Source organism: Schistocerca gregaria, unplaced genomic scaffold (assembly GCF_023897955.1).
Source record: "Schistocerca gregaria isolate iqSchGreg1 unplaced genomic scaffold, iqSchGreg1.2 ptg000925l, whole genome shotgun sequence".
NCBI lineage: Eukaryota > Metazoa > Arthropoda > Insecta > Orthoptera > Acrididae > Schistocerca > Schistocerca gregaria.
In genome coordinates this window covers 20,334-47,443 of record NW_026062282.1, presented here as the reverse complement: position 1 = coordinate 47,443, position 27,110 = coordinate 20,334, and the positions used below count along the sequence as shown (strand labels likewise).

Here is a 27,110-nt window from a genome sequence, read left to right as displayed (position 1 = left end):
AGCTAACTGTATTTAGGTCTCAATTCCAGCTGTCTAATAAAGTAGGCATGTGAAAAAAAACAAGGAGATCAATAAATTTGATTCAGGTAGAATAAAAATAGATTATAAAAATTAAATTTCGGCATAGCCAATTTTGAATTCAGTTCAAAGCTTCGAAAACATTTTACGACTGATAAAGATTTAAGCTGACATCAAATCAATCCGAAAATTGATGTTACCTTGACCGAGAGACTATCTATTCAAGTCCAAAATTATTCTAGCTTAATGCCATGTCTCTCTGGATGTAGTCTATCTGTATTTGATAGCTTAGTAATTGGTCGTAGTTCTTTAGTTTGGTAGTTCGTCCTCATGTCTGACATCAATTTTTCTTACATCAGTGGCCCTTTTTATTCTAGCCTAATTCATTTTAGCTCATCATTTTACCTTTTGAGTTATAATGCTTGCTAGTTGGTAAATGAGATCAAACCTCCAAAATTCAAATTTATCGTTCATTGCCTAGTAAGAAATTTTTTACCATTGTTTTTTTCTTTCACTACTCTTTCAACATGTCTTTGGGTGAAGAAGATATATTCAATTTTTACAGCGAAGATCAGAATGAAGTCGATCCTTACTTCACGGATCAAAACGAATACACTAAACAGAACACTGCTTTGTTGAAGACCTTAGAATTGACGCAAACAGTCATTGGCTTTACCATAAGTTTCCTTTTTTTGTGTAAGCCTATCATTTTATATGGCCTTCCAGCTGCAATAGTTTATTTTGGATCAAGAGAAGCAAAAGTTCCTATTATGTCCATTCTTCTTCCGATCTTCTATGGTATTGGACCGCAACCTGAAGAGCCCTTTAATTAAATACAAGCTAATCTGCTAGCTGCGTCTGTACATAAAAAATCTCGAATAAACATCTAGCATGCTATAACGGATAAAATAGCACAGCCTCAATCGATTTTGACTAGAAGGTTTATCTAGTGTTTACAAATGTGGTTCACTTCGTTCTGCACAGAATTTTTTTTGATTCTTTATTGGTTTTTTATCATAAGCATGATTGTAACAGAATATTGCAATACTTTTTTTGAATAGGTATTTTCTTGGCATGTTTTGTTTCTGATGTGTTACTTTACTTTTTGTTTTAATTCATTTCTGTAGGCACGCTTTTTTAAAAAATATGCATTTTAAAATGTCAGTAGGGCAAATAGATTTAAAAAATTTACCGTAGACATTGTCTTTTCAACTTAAAATCGATTACTGTTTACCAGCGCTTGTACAAGCGTTGTTAGATGTGTTTTTGTTTTTTAGTATTTTGTACTTCTAATAATTTAATGTTTCTCATCCTAAAAAAATATTTTAGCGGTCTAAGGATATACAAATTGCTTGTGTCAGAATAAAAATACAGTAGGGATTATATGGTTTCTTCCACAAAAACGGGAGCAGTGTTATGGTACTTGTAGAATTTTCTGGTCTAAAACTAGAGCCACAAGTTCATATATCTCACTCCTTTTTGAAAATTGCGTCCGAGGAATGCTATTTGCAGAAGCGTGTGTATTGGGCTCAAATGAAAACTAGATATGCAGATATGCAATCGAAGGTTTGATTTAATAGGGGCTAATCATTGCAATTTATATTTGGGTGTAGTTTTGCAGTGTTCAACAGATTGATATTGAATGCTGCTGACCACGATATTTTTGAGGCTTCTCAAATTTCAATTGTTTTATCTAAAGAATGTTAAGATCCTTATAGCTAAATTTCCCAAGTAAATTTATATTTCTACTATAAAGGTCAAATTTTACAAGTTGGACAATTTGTTGGTAGTTGCTTAACTGATCCTATTGTCTGGATTATGGGCTTTTTTAAAAATCATTTCTGTATTAGACCCTTTTTTAGCGCTATCGCGTTGTTTATTTCTATAGCGTTCTTTCTCACATAGTTCCAATCTAATTTTAAATGTGTGAACACATCTAAACAAGGTCCTAGATGAGCAATAAATTTACTGAATTCTGAGCTTCTTCTGGATATCTTTCGTATCATGTATAACTTTATAAAGAGGCCTATAAAATGCTATCATCAATCTGACCATCTTTTTACAGTTAAAATACTCCCAGCATATTATTAAATAATCGTATATAGCGCTACTCGAATCATCCGCTTTATTTTTACTGTATTGAGGAAAATTAAAAATGGTAAAAAAGTAGCTTATTTTTTAGACACAAGTTCAATAAAATATGTAGCTTTTTAGATATCAACACCCCTTCTTCCAACAGCAATGATGAAGTAAAGCGATTTCTTGGTTTTGGTGGGGAAATACCTGATTTTAGCGTGTAGAGTTAATATGGTTTAATCGAAGTCAGCCGTTAACCTATTATTATAGCTTATCAACTATATGTATCAAAAAATTATATATCCTAGGTGGTGCTAATTGAGTCATATAAAGCATACTGATATTGGCTTTGGGATAAATCTCAGGGTTTCAAGGTGTTTATAGAGGATATTTTTGTACATCAATAGTACCAGCCACCAATCTAAAGGCCACTGTATACCATTTCCGTACAGAATGGCTTAGAGCATGCGGGTTTTCGATCCACAATAAACGATATCAAAATTAAGAAGCACGAAACTTCGAATAGAAACGATAGCATTAAGTTCGGAATTAGGATAGTTTTTTCTGACATTTTTTTGTTAAAATGGGCTTTCTTTTTTTTGTTCAGAATAACTAATCATTTTTTACATTGCTGTTAGAAGGCAAAATGTGGCAGCCCAAAAGTCCTGGCCCCTTCCATTTTGTAGGCTTTAATTTGAGTGTAAGTAATTCTGTAGTCATATCTGCCTTTTTTCTTCTGACCTTAACTTGGATCTCCTTGTCTTCGTTTTCTGCAATTATACTGCGAATAGCTTGAAAAGTAGGAAGATTGTCGACAGATAATTTGCCTATACTTATGATCTCATCACCCGCAGAGAGACCAGCATTCGATGCTGGAGAAAGCTGCGAAACAGTATTAATGTATGCGATCGCATCTTTAGTATTTTTTGGAGTATTTTGAGTCGATAATTTTTCGGCTTCCGATTTAGAGCCTGTGATGTTTAATGAGCTTGTTTGACTTTCTGTGGCACAATTTTTTAAGCCGTATAAGCCATCTTGTATTTTATTCATGATTTGTTTATGGTCATTTTGAAGGCCTAAGTTTTTTGTAAGCATACAATTGAGATTTATAAGGTTAGAAGATAATTTTCACTCTTTCGTAATATTTTCCACATACACGCCAACTTTCCGCGAGCTTCTCTAGTTGCAATAATTTTTTCTGTATCTTCAATAGGGAACCCTTCTTTGTCGACTAGGCTCTGATTTAAGCCATAATTACCAGGTAAGAATAGCCAGTCAGTAATAATTCGTATTTCATCCTCTATGGAGTCTTTTTGAGAGATCAAATTCTTTAATTGCTTCACTAGTCTTTCTTCTTGGGTTTCCATTGCTATTTAAAGTTTTTTTTTAATCAAAAATAATATAACTACGTTAAAAGCCGAGAGCGATATTTTTGTAAAATTAATTTCTAGCTTAAAATGTTTGTATATTATAGGTGTGTTATAGATTAGAATACTTATTTATTGAACAAAAAGCGAAAATTTTTCGACATATAACATTTTCAAGAGTAGCTAAAATTAAAACCATTGAGGATCAATCTGATATAGATTAGTATAAATTAATGCCTTTATAAATAATTTTCTAAAAAAAGAACTTTCTGTATAGGTAGGTTAGTAAAAACATAAACCTAGGTTAGTAAGTAGCAATGAATATATATATATATATATATATATCAATTAGTAAGTTGAATAAATTTTTTGTGGTCAACTAACTTGGTAGAGGTCATGTATGTATTTATTGTGTTGTAGAACTAGTAGATTTTTTAGTTTTGATAGAGATAAAGGAAGTTGTAGAAGATATAATAGATTGTTCAGATGTAGCAGAGCCAGTGTTAGAACTAGATAATGACAAAGTGAATAAGTTGAAATTAGCGATATATAATAAGTATATAATAAGTAGATTTCGCATTGTATGTTTAGGTTAGAATTGAGCATGATGTGTAAGATTTAAGATATTGTTTATAACTAGATTTATATTTTGGGATTACATTCTTGGTAAAGAAAAATCATGTATTGATATAAAAGCTGATGTTAAGAGGGAAACTTTTAGGTAAATTAAAGGATTATTGAGAGTGTCGGGTTTTTAGCAGAATTTTGATAGGGAAGGGATTAAGTAAATTTGATGCTGAAACAATACGAAATGTGTAATAAATATGATATATGCAAAAAAAAGGAATTTAGGGGCTGAGTATTGTGTATTATAGATTCAATATGTGTAGTTACTGATAATTTTGATAAAGGTATTCGACATATCCAGCGTATTTAAATATTTTGATATGATATAAAGAAGGCGTGTAGGTGATATTGAGGAAAGTCTTATGTTATTAGATGAAGAAACATGGAGTTATAATAATGTTAATAAGAGAAGAGGTAGAAGAGAAATATGAGATGTTGTATAAAAAATATTGAAAGGTTTATAGAAAAAATATGGCGAAGAATGAGTAACAGATAAAATATTAAGATAAAATTATAGATTTTATAATCGGCGAATTACGTGGTAGGCTTGATATGAATTGTAAAGTTTATAGTTTTAAAAATTTTGGAATTCATTATGATTTGAAGTTTGTGGGATCTATATAGGTATTAGGTTAGAAGGAGTCTTGTATTGTGGAATTATGTATTTAAATAATGTTAATTCGTGCAAAATATTTTGGATATTCTATTGTCTGGTAAGGAGGTATGCCAAACTAAAGGAAATGTGTTCCATAATGAGGGATATATAATATTAGAAGGTATGTTGACTAAAATGTGTTATTTTTTTGATATTTGAATTCTTATGGTCTCTAGATTTGATGTTATTTTCTAATTTATGTTTTCAAATGTTGTCGCATTTGGTCGGGTCAATCAGGAGTTTATGAAGAAAGTATACCTTAAACTTACTACAGTTTTATTTATTATAATATAACATTTATTTGGAGTTGACCTTGAATAAGATGTGGTTATATTTTGCAATTTGGAGTTGAATTTTTCGACAGTTTTGACTGCTTAGTACAATATTTTTCATTTAGGTGTTGATACTATATACCTTGATTGGGCTTATTATGATAAAGAAAAATTAAGGATGTTGAAATTTTGTATGCATTTAATTAACCAAGCGATCTAAGCAAATTCTGAATAAATTAAAATTTCGTTTTAATAGGAAGGTTCAAATTATTGAAAGAATTTATTTTGTGTGAATATTAATAATTGTTGTTTTATGGTTGAATTTTCGTAATATATGAGGTGTTAGTGTCAAGGTATAGGAAAAATAAATGTGATTTTTAAAATCAATCAAATTATGAGCATAGGAGTTTAATTTTGATAAATTTGATTTTTTTCAGACTTTATTATGAATTATTTATCCAACAAAACCTGTGTCAAAGCTTGCTAGCACATCAAAAGTCTTTAAATGAAGAGAGTTATTTTTGTCGGAATATTCCATTTTAAAGAATTTCTCTACCTTTTACAATTATAATGTTTATTATCATGTCCCTTTTTTAATCAAACACTATAGGTTATTTATATCAAATGTGGTTTTTTTGAAACGTTCAGGAAATTGTATGCATCAAATTTTAACAAGAGATAAGTGTGTATATATATATATATTATATAATTTATTTACAGCCTGCTACCACATATATATCTGAATTTACACCGTTGAAAAATTTCAGTTTAAACAAATAATTATTTAGACCAAAAAAACTACTATTGTAATATAAAGGTATCCAGTAGACAATAGAATTTTAAAAATGTTAAGTGAAAAAGAAAAGGCTGGATTTGTATGGTTTTTGGCTATTTTCGTCGTTGTAGGCGGCCTTTCATTACTCTACTTCCGATATCAAGTTGATATACAAGAATCCGGGGTCAGGCACACTGGTATAAAACCTCTTCTAAATATGGGCTATCGAGTGAATGATTGTCTTAATATTAGTCCTGGCGTAAATATCAGACTAGTTCGGCTTGCTTTGAGAAGTAGCAATATCAATGTTGGCAATCCGAACCATTACTGTCAACGAATGCTGACATTGCCAGACTATTGTGTTTGCATGATGGAAATTGGGAAAATAATGAGGTTAGGATTTTCATTCAACTCGCGTAGCTTACGGCAAACTGACATGATCTTGAACGCGTTAGAGAGAAATCGTCGTCGACGCAGATGCAGATGCCAAAATGAGGGGAATTCGATCGAGTCTGCAATATAATACGTTATATACGTGAGATCAATTTCTGTCTCTAAAACAAGATCTCATCACTAATACAACACATCAAACTACGATCAAGCAGTATTAGTGAAATATTTATTTATCTATCTACAATACATTTATCATAATATTATTTTATCATTTATTCTATTATTCTATAAAACTCAGCTAGGTACATACATATATAACCTAAATCATCAATACAAATACACTATTACGTTATATATGGTTTGAGTACGGTTTTAAGTTTATTGAATATCATAATGTGTACCTATAAAACTGAGACATATAGCTATCAACTATTCTAACAACATGGTTTTGTCGTCCTATCCGCCTACAAAAATACCATCTATATATAATACTAATTTAGCATTATATATTATTATTCTATTAATAGACGTTTTATTATATTGTCGAAATATATTACTATTATCAGATATCATATGATTTTTACTCATACTGTTTATTCATATCTTATTTTGTAATAATTCAACTTGCATTATATGATATTTTAATCTATTTTTTTTCCAAGACCTAGAGTTTTTCATAAAAACTCATAAAATAATATAATTTATTTAGCTATGTATACATATATATTTACATTTATCTAAATTATTACTTGATCGTTTGTATAATTTTTTTAGCTTCATTCATTATATATTTTGTCAATATACATCTAAATTCTCTGTTCATAATCTTTGTTTTGCCTTTTTTTATTTCAATTTATTTCTCTTCATTATAACTTTATTCATTATACTGATTTCATTCCTTCCATCTTGTTTTATTTTTCTCCATATCATTTCATCTTCATTGTTCTCATTCGTTGTTTATATATCATCTTTCATATTCACTATTCTCAGCTTATCATAACACTTTTATTCATTGTTATCACCAATGTGGTATTCTTCCATCTTTGCTCCACTTTTATCTTTATTCATTATTCAGCACAGTTCTCTTCTGAACTATCTATTTATATTCTTTTCATTTTATCTAGACAATTCTATCTTATTCATTCATCATTTCCTCTTCCTACTTCTTTATATCATGTTCTATTATTCTATATCCTTCTCTATTATTTTTTTTAGCTCCATTATGTTTTTTAGAATATTTTTAGTATCCGGATATGAACTTTCGATAAGATTACTTGAGATTTTAAATGGTAGATGTACTAAACAGCTATCTTGTTGTATCAATGTTTTAGAATTACTTGCTGAAAGGTTTTTATACAAACACAAGTAGTCTTAATTTTTTACTTTTATTAGATTAAAAATCATTTAATGAGTCTGCTCGTATCTCTTTGTTGAATTGAATGTTCAATCATACGAATTTCACCGTGCACTCTCTATATTTTCATCGTACACAGTTTTGACTACTGAATCGGCCATTTCAATTAGCACTTTTATTTTATTGTGCATCAAGGTATGCTGACATTAGTGTTTGACATATGTCCTCGATCACTGTATATCTAGCTAAAGTTGTACCTCAACCTATCATAGCTATCTATACTACTTTACTATCTGCACATATTTTACTATATTGTATTATCTATGTACTACACACAAAGGCTTGACTCTATAATACCGCCTAATACTAACTGCATATTTCATTTTATTACAATTATCCACATATTCCTCAATCTATCCACATATTCCTCATTGTATAACACTACCTACTCCTATTCACATTATCCACAACTCAAAGCCTCCTGCTTATATTTCCCATAACCCAAAACTATCTACTCATATTGTCCACAACCCACAACCACCTACTAATACTAATCATACCTACTCTTCTATATATTCATAATATCTATAATATCCTTTCACATCATGTCATATATATATATACACTCTTTCCTATATGCCACCCTGCTATCATATTATCCTATTTTGCTATCGTACTATCCTATCTTTGCTTTAAGTAATATATATCAGTATGTTTTTTGTTCCATTGTATATATAATATATATATCATAGTTTATTTTGCAATTTTCATTATTATAATTTTTTGTATTTGATTTGATGTATGATATCATTATTGTTATTGTTATTTATATTTTGTTTCTATATAACCATATATTTTATCAGGTATCTTTCTATTTTAGTCACTGTTTCTTGCTCAAATACATAATCATTTTATTGTAACTATAATGCCCAAGCTGTCATATAGTCAGATTGATATTATACAAGCCAGATGTTTTCATACAAATTTTAGAGTACTATTGATATTTTAATATAGACCACAACTGTATGATACATATGTTCTAATCATTTTTTTAGATGAATACTTATTGTTGGTAGATAATAATCGTACTAAGTAGCAATTAATTAGACATTTTTATGGCAAATTTATAGATCAATATTCCAATACTGGCATTCAACATTCATTATAAATCACACATATTTCTAACAATATCATGATGATATAATATATATAACTGTGATTGGTGCTGCTAAAAAAACTGGCATTTCCCCGTGTTATTCTTATAGAATATAATTCTAAATGAACTAATATAATAAGATAATATTATGAATATTTTTACAATTATTATATTTATAAGTCGTTAATGATATCAAAATATATCAGAAGAGCTAATACATATCAATAAAATGCAAATTTCTTAGGCATATCTTCTATCATTGTACCATCGATTAGTTATTAATACCTACAGATAACATTTCTTGTATAACGTATATTACAATAGTTATCTATGTATTAAATAATTGCTCAATATATACGGATAGTAGTTATATCAATATTATAATTTATTTCTGAGATCATTTTTGCTCATCTGTTGTTACTATTAGCATCTCAGCTTGTTTTACCTGTATTGCAATATTATGCACAATAAACGTTATATTGTTCGTAATATTTTTTGAAATTTATCATAACCATTCAAATACCTATCATTTTACTATTCGCTCCTTTATTATCATTTTTATATATTCCTTTTTCTAACTTGAATTAACCATTTTTGCTGTACATAGTCATCTCTTTATATAAAATCATATCTATCATACTCTTTATATGTTATTTTAACCTCTTATGTTTTCTATCTCTACCATTTACATATAATTTTATTATTCATGTATATTATTCTTGTTTTTATATAGACTACGTTAAAATTCTTATAGATACTCCTTATATTTTACTATACTTGTTCTATTTAATCAATCACATCAAATTTAGTCTAACCTTCTGTATTACTCATTATTCTCTATCATTTCTATTCATCTATTATACATATTATTAAAATTCAAACAATTCTATCTATCTTTTATACACAACCTTTGCTATATCACACTATCTATACACACTTTTTTCTATATGATACACATATTCTATTCATCATCAATCCATTTCATTCCTTAATTCCCTACTATCTACCTTTCCTTATTCTTCTTTATACACATAGTATTGAACGTATTCTCTAATTTTCTATACATCATACTATCTATACATATCATTCATTATGTACTATTCATGTACATCTAATCTTCTATATATCACACGCACTCATATCAATATGTTTATCTTTGCTTTTTTTTGTTGTCTTTTTACATAATTTTTTTATTGTTCATTCATCTCATTTTACAACACTCTTATTTTTTAATACCTGTTTCATTTCACTTTTTTTTCTATTTTTTCCTTATGATAATAACTTTTCCTCTTGCCTTATTGTACCTCCTTACTTTACTACAGTTACATACTCTTTCGTTTATTCTTTATTTAAATTCTTATTTACTAGCAGTCAGAGTCAGATTGCCCTAAATTATTTATCCAATACTATGATAATGTTACATACACGTACATATATAGATTTTTCTTCTATATAGACTTTAAAATTTTTAGAAGAACAATAGAATCATCATGTTTGATAATAGATCGTATTTGCTTCTGTGTTTAATATAGTTATTTTCTCTCTTCCAGTATCTAAAAATATAAGAAATATTTCATAATAGGTTTATTGATGTTATTATCATCATCATTTTTAATAGCTGATGAATTATAGTTTATGTAAAACTTAATTGGGACATTTGAATATAAATGTTTCAAAGCTACAGAAATAATTACTGGTTTATCATTTTCAATGATAAATATATATTCACAACTATAATATATCGTATTTTATATAGTAGTAATTGAGAATAAAATTGTAGAAATGTACTATAATTAATGTTAAAAATTTTTTTTATATACTAAGCTAACATTTTTATTCAAAATTAGAATGTATGAAATCATCTGTAAATTTACCAGATTCAGTACTTATTCTAAATTCATTAGAACCATCTTAAGTACTATTTAAAAAAATAAATATTTACAAATAATATTACTCGTTTTACAATGTTTATTTATAATCGTTATTAAATGTCCAATTAAAATGAATTGTTTATTAAAAAATTAAGAATATACGTCAAGTATTAATAACAGTTTTGACGAACAGTTTTTTCGTAATGTGTAGGTTATTTATGTTAATATAAAATAAAGGATACATACCGTTGTTAACGATAACACTATATATAACAGTAAAAAATATCAAAAAGGGTAATATTCCAAGCTTTAAAAACACCAAAATATCTACGCTAAATTCATAAATTGATAATATTTTACTAACGGTTTAGATGTTTAGATTATAATACCGGGCTAACAGGTAATATTCTAAATTTTGATAAAAATAATCAATTTACAGAGTTGGTTATGTGTGTTAACACTTATAATAAATTAATAGGTCGTATTCCAAAGTTTGACAATGAACGATTGATATTGCAATGGTTATGTTTGTTTATGAGTACATTATTATATTTTGTATATAGATGCATTATATAATAATAAACTAACATATGTAATATTCCAAAATATATAAAATTAATGATCAATAAGTATACAGAAAATATTATATTGATTTAAATATATTTTTCAATGAATTAACAATATTCCGATTTAATAAAAAATTAAGCTAAATAATAAGATCGTTCATTTAATTTATAATACATAGTAAATAGATATATTATGTTGCATAGAGATATTTTTCATATAATAAATTAATGTAATATTTCAGACATTAAAAATATTAATTTACAATTAAATATATATTAGGTTATTGTTATATTACGCAAAAAACAGACATAGACACTTTTTTTTATATACGGAACTCTTTCAAATAATAAGTCATATTTCAAGCCAATAAAAACACTGAATTATTAACAAGGTTGTACGTTTATGTGTAATATTTATTTAATAGATTATTTATAATACAAAATAAATAAATAAACTTATAACTATTTTATATTGAGGTCTTTCAAATAATCATCTATTAATAGGTTATATTCAGAACTTTGATAATGATAAAGAGTTATCAGTATCGTATCATTATCTGTTTTTTATATTATAACTCATGTTTACACTACCTAATTATATAGATATTTAAATAAAGAACGAAAATGATTTTAAAGTAAGAATAGAGTAAACACATTACCGTCTTAAATAACTACTGACATAGTTATTAAATCGTATATGCTATTTATATTTAATATTTATAATAATATTAATTACTTATTGCTCAGTAGCCTAGATATTATGGTTAATCATATGGAAAACAATTTTGTTGCAGATGATTTCTTTTGCTTCAGATAAAACACCAATCCACTACGGTATCAGTATAATTCAAATATTAACTATATTAATATTTGGGTTATTAAAATATATTGCCATATTTAATAATCTATATTAAGTATATTTTTTTGATTATTTATACAAATGTATTAATATTTTTTATCATTATATTAATCAATCTTTTATTTCGATCCTCTAAATTAATCTATTTAATAATTTATTTACATCTACTTTAACTAAATTTATTATAAGCCATAAATAGACCTAGTTGATTCATAATTTTAAATATATAATATGTCATACATGTTTTTATAGGTTTATATTTAACAGCTTATGCTGCTATCTTATTTTTAACTATAAAAACATGATGCATTTTTTTTAATAAATAGTTATGGCTATATTTGTTAAGATTTAAATGCATAACTCCAATATGCATGGTTTTAGAGTATCATTTGTTTTACAGCTACTGCATACCAAGCAAACACGAAACGATACATTTGTAGAGAAGACATATTGTATTTACCATAAAATCTCAAGGCAGACTATATCAGATTAAGATTTAACTATAGATATTATAACGTTGATACAGACTTTACCTGAAAAAATAAAATCTAAAATAAATTTGCTACAAAAGCTAATGTTATAATATTTTTTGCATCAGCTAATACTAATATACATAGTTCAGAAAAAGCTAGATAAATTTACATTAATTACTCAGCTAAACTCAAAACAGAAATTTTAATTAATTTATCTGGTAAGTTCTAATAGAGATATATGTTTATATTATATAAAAAATAAGAATAGGTCTGTCTATATATAGTTGTCGAATTATATATGCATAAATACTTGGAATTAGAGTATATATAGACTGGAATATAGGCATTGCAATATTATTTACATAGAGATCTAATAAAACCTGGATACTGAAGGTGTACGCAGACAGAAAGTGTAGTTGGTGCGCAATGATTATAATAATATTGGAAGCATACCAAACTACATATAAACTAAAGAGCCTAAAATTGTAATATATAGCTATAAATAGATTATATATATATATATATACATACAGGTAATAAAAGGTTAAAAAAATAATGCAGAAATATATCTAACACTATAGGTAAATATAAGCTTACATATGGGTATATATAGGGAAGGTATATATAATTAACTATGAGGCAGATGTATTTAGAGAAGAGCAGGAATATTAAGTATAAATCACAAGACAGGTTGAGATAAAAAGATAGATTAGATATAATATTAGAGATAAATTGTATTTTACAAATTTTAAAATGATAAAGCAAGTAGAAAAAGGTGAGAGAAAAAGTGAAGGAGAAAGATAATGATGAAAGAATAAAAGAAGGAAGAGATCAGATAGAAGAGAATGTTTTTGTGTAGATGTGGTAGATATTTGGTGTGGGAAGATAGCCATGTGAAGTGTATAAATGAAAAATACAGTGTAGAGACGATAAATATAAAGGTACTAAGCGATAGAATGAGTAATTTAGATAATTAGTGACAAGAAATAAGGTCCTGAATAAATAAAAATAATGAAAAAAGTCAAGATAAATGATGTAGAAGATGTATAGATAGATAAATAATATTGGATAAGTACTAATAATATAGATTATTGTAAATAATTGCGTAGGTGGATAAGGTTAAAATTTATGGATTGAAGAAGATGATAAAAAAGTGAAGTTTTTTGTATACAGATGTATAGAATATATATACAAATAACAGGTCAATAAAAAAACTGAAAGAATGAATGAGATTAGGTTAGATAAGATAGATGATAGATTAGAAATAATTATTGATAAAAATAAAGAGAAGGTGCACATTATAATAATAGACATCAGTAGAGTGAAATAGGGTAAGGCTGAAAACTAGTAACGCATGGGCATATGTGGGACAATAAGAGTTCTATGTTTTGTTTTTTCAAACCCTTATTAATGAACTTTTTTTTTGATGTCAACGACTGACACAGATGCTTAGCTATTATCAATTTAGCCTTTCACAGGTGAAGGTTTTATAGAGTGCGTGCATTATGGCTTGCTTGATAATGAAAAAATGTAAATTACAATACTAATAATAGATTAACGCAAAGATATTTATAGTATAATGAGATAATATAGCCGTGAAAGCTTTATGGAAGGTTTTCTGGATGTTATAGATTTTTATAAAGTGGAAGAGAAACATAGAATATTATAATGTATATTTAGATTAGTAATAAGTATAGTCAAGACCTGTTATATGCCAATATTGTACAAAAAAATTTTTCGTAGTAATCTTAAATATGTAAATGAAATAATCGAGACATATTAGTTCATACAAAACAGTCAAACTAACTGAAAAGAATAACCGGTTAACTAGTGCTAAAATATGAATTGGATCAGTAATTCGTTGATAATAGCGATTGTAATAGTCCAGATTTCAGCAACGTTTTCTACTCAATCGGATAATAACCCTTCAAAGAGATTCGTGGTCGATTTGAACAAGCATTTCATAGATACTAGTCTATTAATTCCAGAAGATGACTATTGCAAATACCCCAGAATATCTTGCGATAATAGCGGTCAAATTGTCGGCATTGAATTAATTTCTGAGAAGCTGTCTGCTTTGCCTACAAACATTGCAATAATTAAAGACACACTAAAGGAATTATCAATAGTAAATGCAGGTCTCAAAGGTGAAATTCCAAGTCAAATCTACGAGCTGACCAAACTGACATATTTGAATCTTCAAGAAAACAATTTTACTGGCTCTTTAAGTAAAGACATCGGGAAGCTGAGCGAATTATGGATTCTTGACTTAAATAAATCAGGTGTTTCTGGCTTGATACCTGACACTCTTTATTCATTGACCAAATTGAAATATCTGATTCTAGGAAAAAATAATTTTACTGGTTCTCTAAATGTTGACATTGGGAAGCTGAGCGAGTTAATAGAGCTTGACATAAACAATTCAAATCTTTGTGGTGAAGTACCTGATACTTTGTATTCATTGGTCAACTTGCGAAGTCTGAATCTAGCAGGGAACAAATTTTCTGGTAGTTTAAATGGTAATATTAGTAAGCTGAACAAATTATACCACCTTGACTTAAGTAGTTTAAATATATCTGGTTCGATACCTGACGCTCTGTATTCACTGACCGAGTTGCAAGACCTGAATCTTATGAATAACAATATCAATGGTAGTTTGTCATCTAAGATTGGTGGTCTGACTAATTTAGTTAACCTAAACCTGTGTTTCAATGAATTGAGTGGCACTATACCAAATGAAATTGGTAATTTAATTAATCTCGAAACTTTACAAATGCGAGAGAATGAGTTTGAAGGTGACATTCCTGATTTGAGTCGTCTGAAAAAGTTGGTGGACATGAACATTAGCTCAACAAAACACAATTTAAATGTAAAGTGTGATGATAAGATGTTACCTCCAAATATCAGTAAAGAGAAGTGTTTAGTCAGACCTGTGAATAGGTTGTGCAAGAATGTTACGCGCTGTGAATATAGCACTGAGCCTATTACACATGAACTTGCGACTGATGTTTTAGTTAAATCCTCGGCTGGTTCAATGTTCTACACATTTTTATTTAAGACCATTGTATTAGTGGTTTTGTATACAGCTGGACTAGAGATGGTGTTAAATTAGAATTTGAAATTATGTGTGTGTATGCAAGATGATAAATTATCTAAGGTTATAACAATAAACTAGTGATAATTTGAATCAAAAGACCTATATTCAGTATGATTTATTTTAGCTGTTGTATAGTCTAACGCATACAAGAGGATAGGTGGGGGTGAGAAATAGAAAGTGTAAAAAAAGGTATAAAATAGAGCTGAAATAATAAGAGATAGTTTAAAATGTTGTGTGAGATACTATGAACTATCTGATCCAATATTATTAATATGCGTAATGTTAGAGCAAACAGAATTATTTTTGGAGTGAACATTTTGAGATGTGTTTATTGTATAAGAGTTTAGTGTGCATTGGTGTATTGATATGTTTTGTAGCCGTATTCACTTAATTCGACCTTCTCTTGGCTGGGATAGTGTGTTATGCAATTTATCTGATACCAATAATATTATTAGTGTTATGTAGGGTAACTTGATTATTATTTGATTGATTAGAAGAGTATGGTTGGTTATCTGATATGGTTTAATATTGTGAGACATTTTTTAGGGTTGTATGAGGAATAATTGCTATTTGTAGATTAGAGTGAGAAATATGAGAGCATTGTCTGAGAGTTGGTTTAAATCAAGGTGTTCTAATTTAGTTGGAAAGAGTAAAAAGAGCGACATGTAAATATATAGATGTGATATATTGATATTATGAATATTGTTATTATTAATCATGTGTATTTAGTGTGGTTACTATAGCAAATACAGTTAAGATGTGTATAATAGAGATGTAGGAATGAGTAGGGCTAGCAAGTAAAATAGTTCAAGGTAGAGTGGAAGTGTGTGTGTGAGATAGCGTGTATATAGACAAGGTCAAAAGGATAGATATGTTTATATTATAGAAAAAAATGAAAAGATTATGTGATTAGTTAAATTGTGCATGGGTAAATGCACTAAATTAGAATATGTATATAGCGTGGTATAGGTATTTGAATATTGGTGAGGTGAAGATGTAGGAGAGGGTGAATAGTGAATGTGTATGAAGAAAAAAAATATAGTAAGTGATGAGAGAGCTGAGAAGGAAAGTAATGGCGTGATTAATAATTGAGATACAATAGATAATGAAGGTAAGTAGGGGGGTTATAAGGATAGAATATGAATAGAGGTTTGAGTAGAGGATATTGAGAAAACGTTGATAGGCGTTATAGAAAGTATTAAAAAAGAATATCTATATACGATATAAATTCAAATATATAAATATTTATAATAGAGATTGAATAGATGTAGATAGCATAAATAGGAAATTATGGATTCGATAGATTAGGCCTGGACAATATAGTATAACGAGAAGTGTGCGGATAGTTATAATATGGTGAAAAAAGTGTGTGTATAGTTATGATGAAGTATAAGATTATATATAGATATATAATTAGATGGAAGTGCATGTGTAGATAATATGAATAAATAATATGATATAGTAAAGAGAAGCGTTTTATAATATTTATGCAATAGATAGAGTGGGGAATTATTGATTTGAAAAGATTTGAGAATTTTTAGGGATGATAGGCAGAAAATAGAGTTGATTTGTAAGTAGAATGTATAGAAATCTATAAATGTGATATAATAGAGTAATTATATATGGATAGATAATATGAAAAGGAGTGTATAGGCAATATGATATTTAGAAGAGTATGTATAGATAATATAACAGTGTAGATAATATGATAAAGAGAAAGTTTAGACAGAATGTGGTATAAGAGAAGAGAGGATTTTAGAGTAAAAGATGAATAGTATGATAGAGTTTAAGTGTAAATATGATATTTAGAAATGTGTATAAATAAATAATATGGTATAATAAAGACTAGGAATGGATATTATGAATATGTTATATATATATATAAGGTGATAATATGTTTGTATTAGCTATTTAGACTACGTGTATGTATTTAGTTGAACTTTACAGAATAAATGATAAATGGTAGGTGCGTTGTTTATAAAATAAATAGTTATAGATAGACAGCTTTATTGATAATGAGATTTCGTTATATGAACCGATTTAGATCCTATATATCTATTATGTGATAATTATTTCTGAACAAAAAACCTATCTGCTCACCTCGGCACAGATATTTGCAATGAGGACAAAAAATATATATGGTAGATACAATTAGGTCAATTTGCATTAGATCAGTTTTGTCGAATGTATGTTTATAATCGACTAATCTCCCAATCGTTATCACGAAAGCATAATAGTCTACCGGCGTCAACATTTTTTAACAGGATTCGTCTGGAACATTAGCATCTTACTGAAAAAACAGGCAGTAATTTAGGTCAAGATCATATATAAAACAGACCAAGATAATCATGCACTCTATTTTTATCATTTAAAAGGAGCTTTATACTTACTTGCTTAATTCCGTTTTTTGTTTGTCAATTTATTATTGAACACAGAACAATGAAAGGGGCCAGCTAAGATCAAGTAAATAACAGAACAAGAGAAATTTAATCGTTAAAAAATTTTTGCTTACCTATTATGTTAATCAATATTGTGTTATTTATCAGATAGATTTATAGAGTAGTAATTTAACTGTCTAAAATAATTAAAATTTTTGTGTTTGATTGATTGAATATATATGTTATATAGTTGGTATGTTAGAAGAGATTGAATAGAGTTATAAGAAAAATATAGAATAGGGTAATTTTATTACAAGTATAGAGTGATAGAATAAGTATCGTGATATGTTGTTTGTACAATGGTATTAGAGTTAGTGAGGCTGGTAGTGGAGCTTTGTGGTCCTAATATATGGAATTTAGATCAGAAGATTGGGTATTTGAATGAAAAGTTTTATCTGTGATATAATGGAGAGGCGAATGAAGATAGATTTGGATGGAATAAATGAAATATAAAGAAGAACATGTGAGATTGGTATATGTGATAATAAGTGTATACATTATATAAGTTATTTGAACGGATATAGATTTAGAAAGAATATGTATGGATAAAATAGTGATGGGTAGTAAAGATAGCAAAATAGAGGTGAAATATTTAAGAACATAATATAAATGAATGTAAATGCAAAATAGGAAAGGATTATAAATGTTTATAATGTATAATATGAATAAATAATAAACTGATAAGGGACAATATGAAATAATATAAAATTATATGTAGCTAGTAATATGGAGAGGGGTATTTGATAAGGTAGATAACAATATGGAATTTGTACAAGAAATATAAAAAGAGTATTAATAACAATATAAATATTTTGAGATATAATAATTAGTATAATAATGAAAAAAAAAATAAAGTTGTATTGAAAAAAGTATAGAATCTTGATAATAGACATATAAAGTAAATAGAATAACAGGCGATAGTAATATCGATATACCGTATATGAGAGTATATATTCTATTATGAGAGATAGAAAAAAGGTGGAAGATGGCAGAAGAAGATATATGAAAATAAAATATACACTAAATAATAGTATAGCATATCAAAAGATTATTATGTGTGAGTGTAAGGTAGGTGGATAATGGGGTAGAATATGATAGAATAGGTAGGATAAGATGATCGAAAAAAGTGTGTATATCATGATTTGTGGATTTTATATGTAATATATATAGTATGATGTGATAGAGAATGTGTGTATGTATAGGTGTAGGCGTAATCAGGTAAAATAGGTATGTGAGAGGATAGTATGATAATGTTTATAGAATTGTGTGTATAATGCTATGGTGTAATAAGGGTTATAGGTAGTATGAAATAAAGAGGGAGAGATAGGGAGAGAGAATAAGATGGTATTATATGTGAGGGAATAAAGGAAGTAGGATAAATAAGGAGAGTTGGTAACAGGATATGTGTAGAAATAGATTGGTAGTATGTATGGAGGAGTATTGATAAATATAAAGTGTGTAAAGTGTGAAAATAGAGTGGGTTTTAAAGTTAGATCGTAGAAAAAGGTATACTGATTACATATAAATAACATTATGATTGGACAAAGGGATTTAAGTAGAGGAATGTGTGTAAATAATATATTGAATAGTATGGTATAATAGAGGAAAGTATGTTAGATATTATGATAATAGATATTGAGTAGATATCAATACTATGAACAGGAATAGATAGTGGATAATGAGTGTGTAGATAGTGTTAAGAGCGCGATTCTATGTAGATAGTATTGTGGGAATGAGTATGTATGGACAATGTTTTGCGTGAGTGTGTATGCAAATATATAGAGGAACATAGAGTGTAAGTATTTACAGGTAATGTTGTTAATCCGAATGTGTATAGGTAGTACGTGGATAGTATGATGCGATAAAGAGTATATGGATATTACGGTTTGATGAAGGGTATGTGGCTATTACGATGCAGATATTGTGTATGATAGTATTATGGGTATGTGTGGGTAGTTAGAATAGGGAGATGGTGCATGGATGGACATGAAATAGTGAGAATTATACATGGGATAGTATAACAGCTGGCGTTTTTGTGGATAGTTAGGATGGTTGGTGTGCGTAAAGTCAGAGAAATAAGAGATATAAAGTGGTAAGGAATGGGTGTGAGATAGATAGGTATTGATGATTGATAGGGACTGAGTGTAGGACATTCATGAATTATATGGTGTGTGGATAGATATGAAGTAATGAAGAATAATCTTGGAATAGTATTGATATGTATGTTGTATGGGATAGGGGGATATTAACCATAGTGTGGGATATAATAAAAAAATATAATACTATTAGTATATCCTTTTTCCTTACCTAATTATTAAATATATATTAATATAAAAATTGATTGACACATGTAAATAAATATAGTTTGTATATTAATGCCAATATTTGCCCGAGAATCATATATTTTAATAGATGTAAATAACATTAACGCTATTATGCGTAGAATTCATGTTAAAAACGGTTTATAAAGCTATATGATGCCTTTTTATATGATTTTATAGTTACAAATACCATAGTAATTATAGCAAACAACATAAATAGTCTTAATATTAAGACTGATAATGGCTCAAGTCTAAGTATAGGAACAAATCTAAGTAATGATCAACTTTTAAATGAACAAAATGATGCAGCATTTCTTGGAGAGAAAAATGAAGTAATTGATAATAATAGATGTTATAATATTATTTTAGTGTTGTCTAGGAATGCTGTTCCATTAATTTAATTTAAGATATAGGCATTACAAATATTGTATTATATAAAATCTCTAGTGCTATAAATAGCATAGTAAAGTAATTGTAATAATGGTGCAGCAATCTTATCGTATGATTACTCAAGTCTTAGTGATAAAGATAGCAATATAAAACAATAAATATTCAATTAAATTTTAGTATAGATGTATTATATATTTCTTTTATAATATGATTATTAGATATCACTTATAAATATGGTAAAGTTGTCATTATTAATAATATTATTAAAACCAGGTATCTAGATTCTTTAATATAACAGCTGTATATAAATACATCATGTGACAATGTAATTATAATTAAAGATGATGATGAAAATAGACAATTAAATAAATTTAAATTCATAAATGAGAAAACTAATAACAACGGTGTTAACGATATTGTACTTCTATCAGGTAATTATTTATTTGCGGTAGACTTTTAGAATAGTTGATAAAAATATTACATCATGATCATATCTATAATATGTTACAATAAAAAATGACATAATAGCTGTAATTACTGATAGTAAGTGATAAACTCTTGATATACTTAATATTTTTTTAATATTAAATTTTTTTAAAAGAGATGGAACATTTATTATTGTATCTAGTCAATAAAATACCGGAAATAATGTGTATACATACAATTTATCTATGATATGTTAATTACAAGATATATAGATAAAACACTTAATAATGAAATAGCTTATTTTGTATATTACAATTTTGTTTGTGTATAGTAGTGTAATAATATTCCATAGATGAGAATATACGTACTTTAAATAATATCCATAAAATTATATCAAAATATTTAATACTTCTTTTTGATCTATTGATTTATTTATGTTTTTAGTCTATTATATGAACTTTCATTAATTCTATATATACAGAAGTTTTCGGTATATATAATTGGATAAATAGAATTGAAAAATACAGTGTTTGATTATTATTTCTTTTGCTTGATAAACTGTTGAAAATTGCAGATTGTGATGGAATGCAATTGCACATCTTTTTGGCGTAGTATCAATACTTGTAATTTTATAGGATATGGAATTACTAACATATATTTTAAAATTAGTCCATAGTCCATCTATTACAATTAACACTATATCTGCAGGAATAGAACCAGGGGATTTATACTAAATATTAAATTATTATCTAGAACCATCGAGTTATAGTATATATATATCAAAAATATATGTGTATAATAGTATAAACGATGTGATAAGGTGTGGGAAAAATAAGTAAATATAAATATTATAAAAAAGATACAGATATTATTTGAATTAAGAGGATGTATAATGAGGTAATATAATAAAGTGATATGATAATATGACGATAGAAGATAGATAAATAAGATGGATTAATATGATAATAGAATATAAATAAATAAAATAGATTAATATGATAACAGAATATAGATAAATAAGATGGACTAATATGATAATAGGATATGATAGTGTGGCATAAGCTGATCAAAGCAAAGACAGATTTACTCAGGTTTTCAGTCTCAAAAAATTATATTAATAAACTTCAGTCAAAATGGTGACTGCTCTATACATTGTATGTAAAAGTAACACATATAAAAATATGCAATTCTAGTGCTTATCTCTAGCCTTGTCTAATCTATCAGATATTCATATCCTTATAAATTATTCAGCATCGTGTATATCTTAGGATGTTTTCCTATTATAAAAAGATTTCAAATTCTCGACAAAATAGACATTAAAATATATTTTTTTGCTATGCTATAGACTAGTAGATATTTATTAAGTGACCTTACTTCTAAAATAGAATCATTTCTCAATTATATTAAAAAAATGTCTAGAAGATTTAATCAAGACTGACTAGTTTAAATAAAGATATGAGTATAGAGTGTAAGATAAGATGAAGATATATGATGATAGAATAAGATAATAGAAGATATAGTGAGAATAGATAGATAAAGAGTGACAATATAGGGTAATGTGATAGGGTGGAAGAGGTAGGTAGTTATTTATAGAGTGTATGTGTACTTATGGTTTAGGTTGAATAGAAATGAATAGTTATGATTTAGATTGAAATGTAGATAGTTATGGTGCAGAGAGTATATAGATAATTGTAGGTTGGGTTGAATAAAAATGGATAGTTATGATTTGATTGAATAGATGTAGATGATAATGAATAATAAATAGTTTATGAATAGTATGATATAGATTGAAGTGTATGAATAGTAAGATATAGATTGAAGTGTATGAATAGTGAGATATAGATTGAAGTGTATGAATAGTACGATATAGATTGAAGTGTATGAATATAAATAGAAGATTATAAGCAGTAGATTAGATAAAGTATAAATAGATAATATGATAAAATATGTGAATATATAGACAAGATATAGATAATATGATATAGATTAAATGAGTGTATAAGCATTTATATAATGTTAAATAGATACATATAATGAAAATTTTAATAATATTAGTATATTTTTTTGGTAGATCGCATTAAAGATAAATATGATACTAGTTAAAACAATAAATTGAATAATGAAGGTTATATAGAATAAAAATAGATAGAGGAATAGATAATGAAAATGGTATAATTAAATATTAGATTTAATAGAAAAATACAAACAGATTAATTAAATAGAGTATTAAAAATATTATCTATATTTACATATACAATTTGATTGATAATTGTAATATAATGTTATGATAGATAGAGTTAAGAGGTTTAAAATATGAAATTATTGAATTGTTTATATATTATAAATGTTCTGAATAATATAGATGATGATGTTAAAATAATAGATAGGAAAAAATTAATATATATAAGTAAGAGTATAGAGAAATGCGAAGAAATAATAAAGGAATATAATAATGAATAATTATAGGATTAAAAAAATAAATTGAAATAATAAATAAATTGTAAATGATTATGAATATAAAATATAGAAAATAGAAAAAAAAAATAGAAAAATAGAAAATATATAAAAGGTATGTTTTAATTGAAAATAAAATATTAGATGAAATATATATATTAAATAATTAATTAATAAAATTATCAACATAAATTTTTTAGGTATGTATTAATAAATATATAATGAATGTAAGGATATAATACCGAAGTCATATAAATAGTTAATAATGTAGATAAACGTAAATATATATAATAAAATAAACTATAATTTATATGAAGTTATATTAAATATTTGATAAAAAATCTACATAATATGAAGTGGTAATAGAATGTGAAAAATAAGAAATAACATGATGTATAATATGAATTATAATATGAATATAAAATCTGATAATAAAATATTTTGTTAAAAAGCAATATATAAAAATAAAGTGTATTATCAGGGTATTGTTATATAAATGTTATTATTATAGATAATAAATAATAGATAATAAAATAGCATATATGTCAAAGAATAGTTTAATATATCATATTTGTGTTTGTGCAAGTAGATGTTATTATGATATTCAATAAACTCAAAATCATAAACTATATATATATATTAATGATTTAGATTATATATTTATATATATATATAGCTCTGAGCTTTATATAATAAATGATAAAATAATATTATGTGTTATTCGAGATGATGAAATAGATAAACAATCATATATAATATGTGTGCATATAGAGTGGATTATACAATTATCTAGAGTACGAACAATAATATTTTTATATTAAATTTATTTAAGCATAGCTCATAGTCCACTTTGATGTCTATTGCGACGGCAACGGCATTGCCTACTACAAGTAGGTGGCTGGTTTAGTGCAATGTTTCTTTGACGTTGACGTGAGTGCTCGACGAATCTCAGAATTCTGTCTGTTTATGATATATTACCCTTGTTGAACACCAATCTTTGATCGATAATAATCCCGATTTCTGCCATACAGCTACAATAGTCTATTAATGTTAACATTTGTTGACAGTATTCATTTGGATCAGATTCCTGTTCATTATTGTTGTAGGTATTCCTGATAAGTTCTAGACCGAACGGAGTCACGACTGTCTTACAATCAGCTGGGTGATACCCATCATTACAGTTTAAAAGAGGATGTATAGCAATATGATTAAAATAAGTTTGTTGTTTATGAGTTTGGTATTGAAGAGAGAATAATGAGAGTCCAGTTATGGTTAAATAAATAATTAACAAGAATAAAAAATTGATTGTTAATGTTTTATTTATCATTTTTAATATTGCATTTATCTATTAGATGTGCTTGTATCAGGTTGATAACTCAATGATTTGTGTAATTTAGTAGAGGTTTTATGTATAATTTTTATTTGTTAAATATAATATATGGCGTTATAGATGTAAAAATATATCATAATAAGAATGGAAAAATAGATATGATATAGCAGAGTATTGTGTAGATGTATATATAAGGATAATACGGTGAATATGTAATAGTGGTAATAATTTAGGAAGAATAAAATAAAAATGATAAGATGTGTGCATATATATTTTTATATATGAGTTTAGATAATAATAAAATATAATAGGTAGAAGAACGAAGATAAAAGTGGTATATATATAGTATTATATAGGTGGTGATGAGATTGTAATAAAAACAGATAATAGTGTGATAAACTTTTGATATAAAAATAAGATAATATATGATATGTAAAAGTAAAAATAATATTTAAAGTGTCTATATACATATATATATATATATATATTTGTATTAAGAAGTTAGTTATATATATATATACAGATCTATTTAGATGCATGAGAAACGATATGGTAAATAATAATGTTGTTGTCATAGAGATGAGAGAGTATAGTAATATATATAATAAAATATTGAGAGAGTATAATAATATATACAATAAATATATATATGAATATTATATTATATAGTGAAAATAATACATAGTATGATATGAATGGGATGTTATATAGAGAGTGTATGTGTATGAGTTGAGATATGATAGTGAATATGTGAAATATGTATGTGGGTAGTTTGAATAATGTGATTGCATGTAAATGAGAATAGTGTGTGTAAATTGAGATGTGAGTGTTGTGAGTGTATGGTGTAAGAGGATGTGAATGGGTATATAAACAAATAAAGTGATTATGAGAATATGCGTGTGTATGAATTGAGTTGTGAATACAAAAATATGTATGTGTTTGTATGAATTTAGATGTGATGATATGGTGATGTATAGAAAGTATATAGATAGATAATGTAAATTGAGATGTGTTAACATGAGTGTGAATAGAGATAGATAGATAGAATGAGATATGTGAGGAGGGGAAGAAGTGTGTGGACATGTATAGATAATTTGAATGATATGATGTTATGTGAATGGTAAGGTGAAGATGGGTGTGTAGTGGGAATACGAATAGTATAATTGAGAGATGTGATGATGTATGGATGATGATGTAGGAATGTGTGTATGGATGTGGGTAGAATAGAAGAACAGTATGAATTATGATAGTGTGTGATGAACGTATAGATAGAGAGAGTATAGATAGATATGATAGAAATGATTTGTGGGATAGAGATGAGATTTAAAATAAATAAATATAGGATAGGATGTTAGAATAAAGAAGATATAGATAATATAGAGAGATAGTATATAGAGAATATGGTTGATAGATGGCATGTGAATAATAAAATATGATTGATAGAATGTGAATGATTATGACAGAGTATATGTGAATAACATAGTATAATAGAAGAGTAAATATAGATAATATAATATATAGAAGATAGGGTGTAAATAATATAATTATATAGAGTATATACAGATAGTATAATATAGTGTAAGTATGCAGAGAGGTAGGACATAGTATGAATATGTAGAGAGGTAGGATATAGTATGAATATGTAGGGAGGTGGGATATAGTATGAATATGTAGGGAGGTAGGATATAGTATGAATATGTAGGGAGGTAGGATATAGTATGAATTTTGATACATAATATATAGAAGAATATTTAAGATATGAATATAAAGAAAATATGAAAGGAAATTGAATACAAAGTAAATGAAATAGCAAGAATAATATAATATAGGATAATGTGATAATATAGAACACAAGATAGGTAAGATAAAGAGGCATGATGATAGAATAGGATAATAGAAGATGATGTAGCGAGAATAAATAGATAAAGAGTGATAGGAGAGGATAGTATAATAGAGTGAAAGAGGTAGTTATGATGTATGGAGTGTATGTGTATAGTTATGGTTTAGATTGAATAGATGTAGATAATATAAATAGGAATGGATAATAATAAATAATAAATAGTGTGTGTATTGTTAAATATGATATTATGAGTGTGTATAAATAATATCGTTGAGGATAGTGTATGTGAAGTATGTGAGTAGTGTGATATGATTGTGAATATGTAGATAATATGATGATAATAAGATTGTGA

General features: G+C 26.8%; 1 long non-coding RNA gene across 2 annotated transcripts; it reads left to right on the top strand.

Annotated features, from left to right (window-relative positions):
* The first annotated feature begins 19,163 nt into the window (after window positions 1–19,163).
* On the top strand, window positions 19,164–20,252 carry LOC126325533 (uncharacterized). Of its 2 annotated transcripts, XR_007560156.1 has the most exons (4): window positions 19,164–19,224; window positions 19,289–19,420; window positions 19,545–19,605; window positions 19,835–20,252. It is a non-coding gene; the product is annotated as an uncharacterized LOC126325533 (long non-coding RNA). The 2 variants fall into 2 exon arrangements; XR_007560155.1 differs by lacking the exon at window positions 19,164–19,224 and having other exon boundaries at window positions 19,279–19,420.
* The last annotated feature ends 6,858 nt before the right edge of the window (window positions 20,253–27,110 follow it).